This window comes from Frieseomelitta varia, unplaced genomic scaffold (assembly GCF_011392965.1).
Source record: "Frieseomelitta varia isolate USP_RPSP 00005682 unplaced genomic scaffold, Fvar_1.2 scaffold_404, whole genome shotgun sequence".
Classification (NCBI taxonomy): domain Eukaryota; kingdom Metazoa; phylum Arthropoda; class Insecta; order Hymenoptera; family Apidae; genus Frieseomelitta; species Frieseomelitta varia.
In genome coordinates this window covers 471,174-485,068 of record NW_025110151.1, presented here as the reverse complement: position 1 = coordinate 485,068, position 13,895 = coordinate 471,174, and the positions used below count along the sequence as shown (strand labels likewise).

Genomic DNA, 13,895 nt, shown 5'->3' with positions numbered 1-13,895 from the left:
CATAAAACTAAACATGGTAGAAATATAAAAATATTTGTTTCCGTTAGCAAGGACAGTAACGTTGATCTTTTCAATTGTTTTAAAATTCAGTCGAACATTGCAGTAAACATTTTGAAATATTGTTCAAAGATAAGATATTGTTTTAACGCTGTAACAGTCGGCTAAATTCAAGGATAACTTTTATCAGGGGTCGACAAGTTTTATTAAGAATTTATGAAATATAACGCGTATAATGTACCATGTGCAAAAGATCAGTAAGATAAAACAATAAAAATACTAAATATATACACTTTTAATACATTTTTCAGAATTATAGGAGCGTTGTAATGTTCACTTCAAATATAGATAGTTGAATTTTACATTTTCTCATCTGTCTATTAATAGAATAAACTAATCATCTTCTGCTTCTATTTTACACAGTATTTATAGCTATAAAAAATATTTGCACGCGATTGATTTATCACAGCGTTTATACATATGTAATGCCAATTAGTTAGCTCTAAATTTATAGATGCTTTGTTGGAAAGTAAGGATATGTACAAATAGTGTTTGAAGTCACTGTAAATAATTCATGCCTAATTATAATATTTCTTGCAAATATAAACTTTAGAGACCTTATAGTGAAATTCTGAGACACGTTAAAAAGAAATAATTGCCAAAATTCCTCTCCCATCTTCATTTGACTACACATTTGTACCATATCGCTTCATTAATCTTATAACTTTAATTCTTTCTTTATCGCTTCATTATAGTTTTGTAAATACTTTCACATCTTACGTGGTATCTGTTTTTTCATCAAAATTCTTTAATTTCTTTTACGCTGTAAGGAACAGTGTTGAATAGTAGAATGTTTTAATCATTAATTGATACCTTCTTTCAAAAGTAATTGGGAGTTTTTAAAACAGGAAACAATTAGTAGTATTTATAAAGATCCACTCGGTTAAAGTCAAAATTTGGTCTTTCCATGTTTAATCTTTAATTTAATTTCAAATTTTACTTATTTATATGGAATAAAAGTCCTTTGGTGCAAAAATGTATAGTGCACAAGAGAAATTACAGAGAATACAAACGAAGATGAACAAAATGAAAACTAAAACGTTAAGATAGATAAGACATTAATACTAAATTACTTTAACTACAACAAATATATGATTATAGTAGCTAAATTGATTAATTTGAAGCAAGCTGTTCTTGAAAGACGTAAAAGAAGCAAAGAAAAAATTCATGGGTAAATTTCCTTGAGTAAATTTCCTTGTCAACAAATTCTGCTAATCAAATCAAGGAGATAAAGCTATAAAGTAATAATTTTATTTAGATATGTATCATCTTGTTAAAAATTTCATATGTTCCTCGTTCTACATAATAACAGCCATAAACTACAGCGACGCAGCAACGCAGAATTTCTCCTAATGATTTGAACTTGTAGTTTGAAACGTAAATCGATACTGTATGTCCATCCGTCTAACTTTTTATCGCTGTAACTTCAGCGCTGCTCGAACACGAATGCTACATCTTTCCATTTTTTTTTTTTTTTTTTTCTTTTTCTGTCAGTAATGTCTGAATCTCTAATTCAGGCCACGCGTTGACCTCGAAACATTAATTTTCAATCAGTCATTTCTAATCACATGGGCGATCGGAAATTGTAACAAACCGTTCTCCAACTTCCGACGAGCGTAGGCTCAATCAGGACATCAGAACCAAACACGTTGATGAAAACCAGTTTCGTTCGGATGAATTCACAGGGTGAAGGAGGAAGCTAGGTCGACGTTAAATCTATTAAACGCTCGTTCGTTTAACCTTGATTGTTAGCGTCGAGGTGGGAAAGTGGTTTTAGACAGTCGGCAACTTGTACTTTCCACGCCAATTTCCTGAAACAAGAACGCGTGTCCCTAATAGAAGAGAAGCCCTCGACGATGGCTCTTCATCAAGCGTGTCAAGCGTACTCGCTCGTAGAAAGCGACGCCATAATCGAAGCGCCCGTAAACGTCGATAGACATCGTGGAAAAAAAAAAAAAAAAAAAAAGAAGTGAAACGACAGCGGCGCAGGTTGCGTAGACGATGGAGAGGAAGTATACGACAGGTTTGTCGGCATTAATTGGAATCGAGATTCTGATCAGCGAAGTATAATCGACTAATTAGCTATGCTCTTGCAAATTCGGTATCGAGCGGGAACGATTGGAATGCGTTACCCTTCAGTTTATAATTCAAGATTTGATCGTTGTTCTCGTCAAGATCAAACATAGCAAACGTCGATGTTTCTTAAGCAACACGCCCGTATTTTTTTTTTTTTTTCCTATATTTCGAAAGTACATTTCGTAACAGCGGGAAACGGCTAAACGACAAACGATGTCCCAGTAGTAAATTAAAGGGAAACACGATTGCAACGCTCGGGGAGAAAAGAAGTCCCGGGATACCTCGTCGACGATTTATCTCCGATCTTTGTTTCCTGCATCGTCGAAATCAATCCCGGTGTCCAGTCACTTTCATTTTCATGCTCGATCACGGCTCAAAGTGAGATTGCGCGAGATGCCATTGCATCCTCGTCATTTTCCTGGTCCTTGGGTTACGTAAAAACGAGAAATGACTCGCAGCGGAGGGAAACACGACACCAGAACGGAATTCCGTGTTGCACGTGTATCACGTGTCCGCGGGAAGTTGACAACGCGTCAACGATACTTCCACCACACCGAGAGGATCTCTCCAGTGGTCTAGAGTTCAGCAGAACGCTACGAACCTGACTCGCGTCTCACGTGTTGCGTCTCTGAATTGCGGTATTTTTCCGATCATTAACAGCGTCGATGACGTCTGTCAGATAGAGATGCAGCGACTCGCCTCTACTTCCGGAGAGAAGTTACCATCGCTAATCGCACGCAATTTACTCGATAGGCTAATTATTTCTACGACGTGTAACGACGCGCAACGACATCCACGCATCCGGCGTGTGAACTCGTCGTCAATTTTTCTGGTTGCGCCGATGAAAAAATGATCCACATCCTCCGGCCAATTGTCCCGGCTGCTCGACACGGATCAAATTCGTCTGTATTAAAAGATAGCCGACAAAGGATGTTCACACTTACGAGTCAGCGGGAGTGGCGCTCGTGTGACGGCGCGTGCTGGTCGATCTCAACGAACTGCATCGTCTAAACGTTGATTTCATCGATCCTGTGCAGCTGGACGCGTCCAATGCTCGCGGGTCACACTCGAGCGTCAAACGTCCTCTCGAAATGCACTCGCGTACGGCACGCTTTCAACGACATATCCCTCCTTCTTTGGCCGTGTCGAAATTGCAGAGCTGCCACAAAAGCGATGCCACACCACAAGAGATCGTTCTCTTCGCGTTGCACACTCGTCGACGAAATCTCTCTGTGCCGTTTCACTCGCACGCACTGTCGACGACCGATCGTACGATACGCATATTTGGAGTTGCGCGAACGTTTGAATCGCACGGATAATTCACGGCCGGGCACGAGTCAAACTCGGAGAGGATCTCACGAGGAAAGATCTTCGCTTGACTCCTCTTCCACGAGACGGGCACGAGAGCACGTCTTCGACCACGTGGTGGAAGAAGCGAGCCCCGATACGGCTCGAAGGAGCCTCTAGCGAATTCTGCGAGCCTTTGTATGAGTCTACGGGCACGTGTGCTGCGTGAAAATGCGTGTTTCTCGCGCCTGTCACGTGGCTCTTAAGGCTGGCTCACAAGAGACAGAAGCGTCGACACCGGTGGCCATTGTTGTCGTTAACATCGTCGAGACTGGCTGCTGCTGCCTACGCGAAAGAATCGTCGGTTGAGGGTAATTTACGGCACGGTAGCCCATGGGGGACTGGAGCCCTCGTGCTATGGACCAAACATCTGCCCGAGTTCCCACCACTGCCTATCGTACGCTGCGTTTCAACCAGCTGGGTTATATACCCTTCTTTCTGTTCTTTTTTCACTTTTTCCTCCGCTACAGCCAGAATTTCTCGAGACTCACGCTTTTTAACCCCTTGCGCTGGTAACTGATTCACGGACCATAACGAATGACCGAACCGTATACAATAATTCGTCGCTTTCTGTTTCTTTTGAACTCGTCGGTACGATATCACTGGATAGAAATTATTAAGAAGCAATAAACTTATCATTTGTTTGTCAAATATACTTAAAACTGAGAAAATGTCGCGATTCAAGACAAAAAGTTCTCGACGTGCCTGGCACGTCGTTCCAGCGCAAGAGGTTAATCACGCGGATTCGCTCGAAAATGGTAAACAGAGCGAGCGGAGCGGCTCGCAACCGGGCGTGCGGTGTACACGCTGCAATTTGCGTGACGATGCGTACAAGTTAATGCACGCGGGAAAGGAACGCCGAGGGCAGCGATGTCGAGGCGACTAGGGCGGTTCCGGAGATGCATAATGCATACGCGTTGAAACACGCTTCCCGCGATCGACGGCCCCGTGGTATTGTTTCAAGCGTGCTTGCCGAGAGTAAACTGCATCGGACGATCCAACACAAATGTCACGGTATCGAATGGTATAATTATTATTGGTCCGAGAAAAACGAACGATAATTGCCCGACGAGTGTAAAGTTTGTTCTCAACGCAATGCTAATTTAATGCATCGCCACGCCCCATGTTCCCGGGGTGTCACAGCAATACCGTAATTAGGATTGTTTCATGGTTTATTAAGAAAGGGCAAGCCATGCTTTTGGGTGCGTCGTTCCGTGTCAACGGTGTTAGCACGCGAAGCCTGCCCGCTCATTTGCAGCTATTTGCGTTAACTGCGACGAACGTGCAATCTACGTGCAATCCTTCTTCGTTAATTACCAGCAAACCGTCAGCCTCGTTTCTTAGCGAACAACGCTTTCGTTTCAAATGAACAAACACACACGCGTAGAAATTGCAAGCATTCGCCGAGCATTTCTGTTTCGCGATCGCTGTTTCGCGTAGCACGCGTTTGGCGAAAGGAAATCGCCAAACAACAGCGGTCTGTTACAACAGCGCGTGAGCACGCGAACGTTTGCCGCGTTAATTGCATGCGAGCGCCGAGAGAAAGAACACGTAGCGCGTGCACAACGATTTTGCGCGACGACGCGCGCGACCTAGCTGCAAATTGCAGCTGCGGTCGTAGGAGGGTCAGCACTACAATTGGCGACAATTGGCGACAATTGGGGACAGGAACGGGTGACGGTCGTGATTTCGTCGACGGTGGAACGGGACGGTGCGGAACTGTGGAACGCCTTCGGATTTAAAACCATTCCTCCGACACTTTCGCTTAACGAGACGGCGCGCACACTAATGAAACGCGCGTAACTCGAACTAGCGTTTCTCTGTTTCGCTTGGTTCGATTACAAACGTTACACTTTACGGAGAGAATGTACAACGAATAACTGAGTAACAACCATCGGAGAATCTTGACGAGAAAATGAGTGTAACAAAGAGATAATTGAAGAACTTTCGAAACGAGTATTCGCGAGTCATCTTTTGCTAAAATTTCCACGAACGGGAATTTCCGTCGAGTTAGAAACGCCCTCCGTAAGTTTTGCTATTGCTCGAGATTGAAGCAGCTTTGAAATCCTGTTGAAGTATTCGCATTGACGTCTTTGATGAAAAAACTGTCGATAATGTAGCCATTAATAAAGATGATGATTGTGCCTCGATTGTTTCTACGATTTACGATTAGAACTGGTGACTTGCGAGCCAACCGTAACTCGTATCCCTTTTTAAAAACCATAGAGGAAGAGAAAGTCCCCTTCGTACCTAATTCACTCTGTCATTTTTCGCAACAAAAATCGACCTCCATATCGACATTTTTAATTAAAATATGATAAAGTGATGTAAGAATATACTAAAACCCCGGTCTAGTCGTAAATTGTGGATATTTATGAAAATGCATCGCCGCTAACACAGAGAGAATTGTCGAAAAATATTTTTCCATAAATTGACAAAATTATAAAAATCATGGGAATCTAAATTATGGGTTATGGGAAAATGCATCGTCAACATAAAGAGGCTTAGAAAAGTATTTTTCCATAACTTGGCAAAGTTTTTAGCTTAATTATACCATTTTTAATTAAACCAAATACGCGTAGTAATGATTAGCCTGCACGTGACGAGAGAATAGGACTTGGAGAAAAAGAAAAGGAGGAAATGGTCCGTCTATTTTCAAATTCGTGTGGCTCGCAAGGGGGAAGAAATTCGGCTTGGGTTTAAAAGAAAGAAGAAGAAGAAACGGTCGCGTGGAGCACGGGAATATCTTCATCGGATCGTTGTGGCAAGAACATAATTTCGAACGAAACGAAGTAGGAGCCTCGACCAGCAGTGTCCTTGATGCCAGTTTCTCCTAACAAGGGTTGCCGGTTGGTCTGCTGCAGTTGCAGCGCGACCAAACGAACGTACCATAAAGAAACGCGCAGATCCTTCCTGAGAAACTCCAGTCGGGATTCCAAGGGAGGAAGAAAACCTCGTGGAAGCGGTGTGTATACGTGCTGGCTCGATGAGACAAAGAAGGGAGGACAGTTTTCAGGCAAGAGAAGAACCGTCTAACCGCTTGGGACACTCTACATTTTGAATTCGTGAGAAAACTGAGAATTGCTGTACAGGGTCGAGAGAATAGAAAACACTCTTGCATTTGGTCGTGTTTGCGAGTAAATTTAAAGGTAGGCTTCTTTGTCATTGTTGTTGCATTATGGCTCGCGTGAGTCATTGTTTCGTCTCGAGACGTCTGTACGCGTTTGGGTGTTTGACGAAAAGATTAGCCGGTACTTTCTCGTCTAGTTTCTCTCGATAAAAAAGAAAATTGCAGTTCGAAATCTTAGCAAACCATTCGACAAATCAAGAGTAAACCCAATTTGCATGCATTTCCATAACGGAAGAAACTTGTTCGCCAGTGGACAGCTGCGTATATATTTTTCGGTGTTTGCGCAAAGTTGCCGACGCGTGAATCAGGATTTTAATGTCCCACCTCTGCGTCGCCTTCAGGCTCCTTATCGTCCCGTTCCGCTGAATGACGTCATTGTCTCGAGCTGGTTAAAGGCTGCGAGTCGTAGCGGGGCGTGCGCGCGATCGCGACTACAATATTTTGGCAGATGTCGTCTGGGCCTTCTGACTCACTGAAAAGGAGAACATCGGCCCATTATACACCGGTCCATCCTAAGGGCTCGTGCACACGACAGAGGAAAAAAAAAGTTCCGTAAAGGCAGCAGCACGCGAGCAAGTGGCAGACGCCGATCGATAAACTCGCATGAATGAATCACAAGACTGTTACGTGCCGACCTTAACCTGACTGTGCACGGTTCTCTCGGAATACCGAGGAAATTCCTTTATACCTCGCTGTTGAATGTTTCGTTGAAAGATGATTTAATTATGATAGTATCCTGAGACGAGAATGCCGCTCAATGTCAAATGATCGAAGTAACCTACTTTTTTTTATAGGTAACCTACCCGCATCGGTCTAACTGTTGATAACGTAAATTGCACAGTTTGAACAATTGCGACCGTTTCAGTCCGTACTCCATTTGCATGCTGTTGTAAATTATGTGCGACGAACCGGTTGATATTAACGCGACTATATCGAGTTCGTTGAATATTCATCAATGCGGATAGAATTTCACTGTCGGCTCCACGACAGAGTAATACACCGAGCAACGTGGCATTGTGAAGGAAGCTTAAAGGCGTACGATACACTCTCGCAGGGAGCTGACAGCTGTGCCCGATAGCCCACATGACGCTCTTTGCTCTTGTCTGGATGCAAGCCTATCGATTTTATCGTGCAGTTTCGCTAACGAATGACTGGACGGGCATTGATTAAAAGGCAGCAGTTCATCGCCCGATAGTTATTGACTCGTCCTGTTCCTTGAGGCTAGGGCAGGAGGCAAAGAGAGGAAGCCTCGTCCGTGCTTCCTCGCATGTCTTAAACAAGTCAATTATAAGAATATACATGCGTCTCACGGCTCGTCTTACGGATATTATATCCGGTTATTATTCCGTCTTAGGCAAAGTCAGTAAATGAAAGAGTAAATCGTGTTCACGACCGAATAAAATAAAGATATCTCGATTAAAATTATAACGGAACACGCGTTTGTCATTTTGCGATACACAGTCTAGGTAATGATTCAGAACACGAGCAGAGCATGAACTATGTTCGTTGAAAATCGCAAAGAATCCCTGAATTCGAGGAACATGAATGTAATCCTAAAATGGACAATCGCTATAAACGAATGGCGGGGCGGAAGGTAATACCGAAGAGAATATTCCATTGAAATATCCTCTTGAAACAGCCTTAACGAATGAACGACCTGGAGGAGCGAGCTGGAGGCGGTTTAATTGGAGCCGCGATGATGAATGGCACGGTAGGCCGAGTCCCTCGAGCGCCAGCTATCTCCGACCTTAAACGACGCGACGCATCGTCCGGAAATGAAACCAAGGCTCACCGGTCGCGAGAAGAACCTCCAGGCCTTGAAATTCACCAGGTTGCACCATCCCACGCGTTGGAAGGATTATAATTTGTCTGCGATCTTCTGTACGTGGCACGTATTAAACATCATTCGACCGTTTTAATTAAAACGGGACGTGGACTGTTAATAACCACGACCATAGGCCTCTGTAGGATGTTTGCGAAGCACCAACGCTTCTCTTCGATAGATCAAAGGGAATTTAAAGTTTAACCTCTTGCGCTGGAATGACGTGCCACGTCGAGAACGTTTTGTCCCAAATTGCAACACTTTCTTAGTTTTAAGTATATTTAAGTATAACCAAAGTATATTTAAGTATAAGCAAAGCAAATGATAAGTTTATTACTTCTTAATAATTTCTATCCAGTGATTATCATACCGACGAGTACAAAAGAAAAAGAAAGCGATGAATTATTGTATACGGTTCGGTCACTCGTTATGGTCCGCGAAATTGCCAGCGCAATTTCGGGTTAATACAGCTTGTCTCTGTTCATGATGGGACATAAGGTGGCAACGTATGTATGTCAGGCGCGACACACGCTATGCGTATCCTGCATAGTTTCTTCGTCCTGTTGCAAGTGACGAAAGTGTTTCTTCACGTTGAATAAAAACGTTATTTAATAACGAATTCTGTTCTGGTCGCAAACGTTACGCAGCGATATTAAAACAGGCAGGAATACTTATTGCTAGTGTCGAGAACAACGCCTTCCGTTTTTGGGAGGAAACATCGAAGCTTTCACTGACCAGAACCATAACTGCTTACCAATGACCCTACCTTTGCGTAATGCCATTGTTTCTTTAACAATCGTGTCGTAATTGGTTTACGCGAACCGTGACAGTACAGGTTGTTTTTAGGTGTGTGTGGCAATTGTATCGGCTTAACGAGAACGTAACGAAAGTTTCATGCCCTGAGGTACAAATAGAGATATGTTTCCATGAGTTGTATTGATTTTAGCAAAATTCATCAAACTGGACACGCGCGAGGTATAACAAAGAAGATATATCTACAGCCCATGCGGATTTTTACGAACGCGCCGTGTATATTTCGAAGCTATATTAACAATAAAGAAATTCCCAAACCGACGTGCTTATGAGAGGAAACACGTGTTACGTGGCCGGCTACTCTAAATATTTAGAGACTGCCTTTGCATAGGGTTGCGTTTTGCATAGGCTACCACATGGAAACGTTTCCTTCGTAGCACAGCTCCTCTTTTCTCCTTACTTTTACGATTTTTCTCTAGATTATTTTCAGCACTCTCCGGAGTGCAAGTAGCAATATTACCACGTGGCAACAACTGCTGTTTTATTGGCTGTCCTTAAACTTGAGCTCTCGAGCTATTGGAAACGGATATTAGTAGAACTCGCGACCTTGTTCACGGCTGGTACGCGCAGCTTTGTTTGAAGTAATAGTATTGTAAGTGTTCGCAGCTGCATATTCAGCAAACCGCGTCGAAAGTTTTCCAATTTCGGGGAATTCAGCAAATCGAGACGATGAAGCGCGGGCAACGAGCGCGAACTTTCTTTCGGAGGCCCGAAATTTCGCACGGAGGTGAAGGGAAATCATGCCGGAACATACTCGGTGAATCGAAAAATCGTAAAAGTACAATAAATTTCGACGACGTTGGCAAAGCGTTCAATAACACGGCTATTGCGGTAACACGCGTATATCCAATTCGACGTACAGTTAGGTATGCGCCTGATAGCACGTTCGACTGCGCGATCGTAAAGAACAGTAAAAATCGTAATAAGTGCGCCGTGGACCGTGTTGCCTCTTCTTCCCATATCGGCACTGTAATTCTCTCTTTCTGCCTGAGCGTCGGCTACCGTGGGCTGAAAGTTGCATTAAACTCTTGACGAGAGAACGCAGCCTTCGCTGACTGCAGGCCGGGAGGGAAAAAGGAAAACCGAAAGCCGGAAGATTCTTAGAGATACCGGGACACGTTTCTTCCCCTCGTTCGCGTGGATACGTTCAACGATACGTGTCGTTATCTAACGCAACCCGAGAGAAACAGCGGAGAAACAAGCCCGAATCGAGAATGGTCGAGCAGGCTTCCGTTGGCTGCTGACTTTTCGTCCAATAACTACGTCTTCTTGCGGAACTCTTGTCGTAGACGAAGTTTCCAAACTGGAAATTGCGTCTGATATCGGCGAGTGTGTCCAAACTGGAACTTTCTCCCAATCGATGTTTGAGATTCGCGTGAAAATATACGTTATGTTAATTGCTCGATGAAAGAGCACGTTTCTGCAAATCGAATTCTCGACGGAGGGAATTTTTCGTGTGCCTGATAATTTGCAACATTGATAAGTGTGCCATGATACTGAAAACTGTTCGCGATGAGGATTTATTTCTTGATTGCCATATTGAATTTTATTTTGTTGTCATAATTTTGTAAAACGGCTGTATACCTTGTGATTGCAATAAACGATTGATGCGCAATTGATCATCGATACATGAAACTGCGGTAAATTTTCGCGCTGTTCGTCTTTCGATCGGTATCGTGAGATACAGAAAAGATCAAAAGGCTCGTGCTGAAACGTGCACGCACTGCCAAGACAATGGTGTTCTTCTGGACGTCGCCGATATAATGCCGATACAATGGCAACGGGCACGAGCCTACGTGTAGAACCAGTGTAGGTAGTCACTGACATTTTCAAATGTCAGCGGACCCTCTCGCAATACGCTGTTTATCATTTGGGTTACCAGTGACTCGTCTATGTAACCAATATCTGTACCAATGTGAATCTGGAAGTTAAAATTCGGTTATTTTCTCATGGTCGTACGAAATGGCCCTTTTGGTTGATTAGAGGAAAGAAAAAGGAAGAGAGAGAGAGCCGTGTAAGTTGTCGGGCAATGAAAATGTGAAAACCTTTGGAAGAATTTGACCTTTTCATGCAGCCAGTGTGAATCGTTAATCCTGAATAGCTTATCCTTTTTCGTTATAAGAACGTAAGATTGATAATTTGTTTAATTTATTAACCTTTTGAGTGTACTAAAATATGTACAGATAATATATTGCAATTATTATACGTTGAATTTATTGTATATCATATATTATATATAATATACAATATACAATATATTCAATGTGTAAATATTGTATGTTACATATTATATATTAAACAAAAATATCAAAAGGTATGTTTAAAGATGGATGCATTCTCAATTTCTAGCTTAAACTCGAAGTATGCATGCCGCGCAGAGATCGAAAGGAAATCGTAATCGAATGCGCTCGTGGGACAGAACGTACAATGGAAGTTGATGAAATACGCGATGAAATTGTTGCTTAGCACGATACCTGTCGTACTTGCGATGTCTCACGGCATCAACAATGAAATCAGCGTTTATCGTGCAATTACATCGCTAATTCCGTTTCAAACGGAAAGCGCGAAGAGACAGAGAAAGCGTGGACAACTTCTTTATCTCTCATCCACTTACACGTCTCGTTCGTTCTTAGTTTTTATACTAATTGCGTCGCGTTGCGTAATCCCTTTCATTGACAATATATCGTTCACTGAACTCTGTCAACGTTCGATGTTGACAACTGCAACGACTTTTTTTTTGAAATAGCACAAAGTCACATTGCTATACTATTTAAGGATAGAAGCTCGCAACGAGTGTACAGTAATGTGGAAATTAATAACTCGAACGATCCCGATTGAGATAGTCCACGGCCACGGTCGATCCACGTAACTCTTGCACGATGTTATTAATTGCGCGTGACGAATTAAATGGGACAAGATTTCAGGCGGAATAGAGCAACCGTCAAGGTGGTTCCGCGACTGCTTTTACTTGCTGCTAATGAACGATCCGCTAGTAACCAGTCGCAGACATAAACACCTTTCCCGTCTTTCTTCAAGGCAACGATCAGAAACGGGAAAACGAAGAAATTATTTTATCGCGGTCGTCGATCGTTTCGAGAGATTCGGAACGATGCTTTTTACACTCCCGACTGATATTTATTACCGAGATTACGCATCTCGGCTCGTTCATTCTGATTGATGTAACGACTGCAAACGTCATTCGGATGTTGGCGTTCGTCTCATCGAGCCCCGTTTAAATCGTCCTACTACTCCCTGTCGGCTCCAGGTCTAAATTTACGACTTTCTACGAGATTAACGCACCGAGTCGAAACACCATTTCAATTTGTCCGTTCGGCAATACTATACTGAAATTCTATACATAATTTCGATATAATCAAAATAGTATTAACGTCTCTTCGTCAATTGATTGCGATCTTGCTTCAATTTGCGTTCATCTTAACCTCTTGCGCTGGAATCAAGAACTTTTTCTCCCGAAATTGCGATATTTGCTCAGTTTTAAGTATATATAAGTATAACCCAGGCAAAACCAATAATAGATTTATTACTTCTCAATCAGTGATATCGTATCGACGAGTTCAAAAAGAAAGCGACGAATTATTGTATACGGCTTGGGTCACTCGTTATGGTCCGCAATCAGTTGCCAGCGCAAGTGGTTAACCTCTTGCGCTGGAATGACGTGCCATGCACGTCGAAAATTATTTTATCCCAAAATTGCAATATTTTCTCAGTTTTCGGTATATTTAAGTATATAACCCAGGCAAAACAAATAATAAATTTATTACTTCTTGGTAATTTCTATCCAGCTCCGAGTTTAAAAAGAAAGCGACGAGTTATTGTGTACGGTTTGGTCACTCGTTATGGTCCGCAATCAGTTGCTAACGCAAACGGTTAAGACGACATCGAAGTAAATGACCGCCGCGGTAAATGCCTTCTCACTGTTACGCTGTAAAACACATAATTCCGTTGGGAAACGGTATGATCGTGCATATACGTTCATCTGCGTCACGTATGTTTTCTTTCGTCGTTGACATGGATTCTCCGCTTCCTTCGTCGCGTAAACTTTTACGAGTTGCCCACGTTCGTCGATGTACGAGCGTCATGTGTCTCGCAAGGCTCGTTACTGACACTTGTCAGGAGACGTCCGTTGAACTTCGCGAGGAGCAACATTCTCCAACGACCCTGATGAAAAGTCCTTGTTGACTCGGCACCGGCTGGACTGACACAGTTGACGCGGTGAATAGGGAACGCGTTAATCTTCGTTACGTAATTCTTCGCTTAACTCGGTCGCTGGTACAGCCTCGCGAAATTAGAAAGACAGAAAGAGTCCTTTTTACCGCACTCACATGTGTGTATGCGCGCGCGTGTGTATGTGTGTGTGTGTCCGAGCGTTTGTTCGATGACTCCGTAAATTCCACGTACCTCGTGCATATCATTCGTTGAAACTTGGTTGATCTTTGCTTGACCGCGTTCAGATCTCTGATGCCTCTGATTTACACGAAGCAATAAAATGCAATGACTCGCGAATCTTTTCTATTCGTCGAAGAATACACTTATTGCATACATCATCATCAGTCATCCGAGTACACGTACATATGTGTAACTGTTTCTTTAAGATACGTGCAATTATTTGATTTATAACATCGCTGTACA

The 13,895-nt window shown here is 42.9% G+C and overlaps 1 protein-coding gene across 2 annotated transcripts in view; it reads right to left on the bottom strand.

Annotated features, from left to right (window-relative positions):
• The window catches only part of LOC122531508 (disheveled-associated activator of morphogenesis 1), a 49,195-nt gene that overhangs the window by 34,428 nt on the left and 872 nt on the right, over nucleotides 1-13,895 (bottom strand). Inside the window, exon 1 of one of the 2 annotated variants that reach the window (XM_043659492.1) lies at nucleotides 3,078-3,863. The exons of the other annotated variant lie outside the window; for it this stretch is intronic. The gene's annotated coding sequence lies outside the window, so the exon portion shown is untranslated. Of the gene's footprint in view, nucleotides 1-3,077; nucleotides 3,864-13,895 lie in introns of those variants that run through there. 2 annotated transcript variants of the gene reach the window in all.